Below are 1,899 nucleotides of genomic sequence, written 5' to 3' on the forward strand. Positions count from 1 at the left end.
TGGCGGGCGCCACTGTCCCCTGGAACCCGGGCACCTGAAGAAGGCCCTGCTGGTCCGACTCAGGCTGAAGGCGTGGGCCTGGCTCCTCCCCCCGGGCCAGCGCTGTGACGGTCACTTGGAGCCTGGTCATTCTGGCCCTGGCTCGGGGGGTGCAGAGGGGGAGGCCTGCTCACTTTTCCAGGCGTGACCTGTGCACCACATCCTCTCCTGGCTCTCAGGACCCCATATCCAGCTGCCACTCCAGGAACCTGGGAGGCCTAATAGACTCAGTCTCACTCGTGGAACCACTTCACTCCAGTTCCCACTCCAGGGTTGCCCACGGGTGAGGGCGCCATTACTCCAGCCCCAAACCTGGGGTTCCTCTGGAATTCCGCCCTGTCCTGGCCTGTGCACCCAGCATGGCCACCGCGGCTACCATCTCTTGCCTAACAGGCCCCAGCCTCCTCCCGTTTAGTACAGGTACCTTTTCTTCACACAGCCATAGGGAGTCTTTATTAAAAATCGGAAACCTGGCGGGGTGTGGGGGCTCACACCTCTAGTCCCAACACTTTAGGAGACTGAGACAGAAGGATCTCTTGAGCCCAGGAGTTCGAGACCAGCCTGGACAACACAGCAAGATTCCATCTCTACAAAAAAAGAATACAAAAATTAGCTGGGCATACATACATGGCGCGCACCTGTAGTCCCAAATACCTTCCGGGCTGAGGCTGGAAAATTGCTTGAATCCGGGAGGTGGAGGTTGCAGTGAGCCGTGATCACACCACTGCACTCCAGCCTGGGCGACAGTGCGAAACTCTGTCTCTCCAAAAAGCAAAAACAAAATACAAAAAAAACTCTGAAGCCTGCCCATGTCATAGTCCTGCTGGGAACAAGACGATTTCTCTGCTTCCTCCACAGGCATTGACTTGCAAACTTTTTTGCCTCAAAACCTTTGCCCATGCAATTCCCATTTGCCTGGCACCAGGTTCCCTGGGGCTGCCCCTCTGCCTGGAGGGCCAGCCATAAGAGAGGGGCTGCCCTTGGAGTTCACAGCTAGTGGAGTGGTGGCCCCATAGCACACAGGAACAGGCAAGGAGCAAGGCATAGGGCCTCGGAGAGACGTAGCAGAGGAGGGGATCCAGGCATGAGCTGGGAGCCAAGAGCAGAAGCGCCGAGACTGTGAAGCTGGGGAAGGAGTTGAAGGAAACCGGGGTGAATCTCTGGCTGAATGGACAGAGGCCTGGGTACGGGGCACCTGCAAGGGCAGAGGCAAGGGAGGCTGAGCTGGGCCAGCCACGTCCCGGAGCGGTGTCAGCCTTCTTTTTGGGATGAGAAAGAGGAGGCGCTGTGGGGTGTTGGGTGTGGGCTCAGAGGGGTTGGGGTGGCGCTCGGGCCAGGCTGGTGGCAGGTGTGTGGCCTGAGTATCTGAAGGGTGAGGTTCGATGGCCTAAGAGGGAGAAGCGGGGGCAGCTTTGGGCTTTGGGTTTCTGCGGGTGTCGTTCTGATATCACCCCACGAGGAGCAGGCCTCTGTGAGAGCACGTTTGGGCCCCGACGGGCTCTGCTCAGCTTTGTGCCGGTCTGTGATCTCTGTCACACAGGGGAGGGGCCAGGAGAGGCATGGCGAGCCCTCCACAGTGCCAGAGGGGACCTGCGTGGGGAAGCAGGCGGGGCGCCTGTGTCCGGAGACCCTGGGCTGTGCAGCTTCAAGGGGAATTGTGCCCGAGGGGCCCTCGCTGTCCCGCCCCAGAACCCCCACGGACCAAGCAACGTGAGAGGGGAGTCCTTGCCCCCCTAGACCCCACCCCCTCCTGCGCACGCGGCGCACCTCGGGCTGCAGAGTCGTGAATTCCAGGACACCCCGAGCTGCGTCCCTGGGACCTCAGGACCGGGCGAGGTGAATCGTGCCGATGGGCCGGGG

This window comes from Hylobates moloch, unplaced genomic scaffold, assembly GCF_009828535.3.
Source record: "Hylobates moloch isolate HMO894 unplaced genomic scaffold, HMol_V3 SCAFFOLD_15, whole genome shotgun sequence".
NCBI lineage: Eukaryota > Metazoa > Chordata > Mammalia > Primates > Hylobatidae > Hylobates > Hylobates moloch.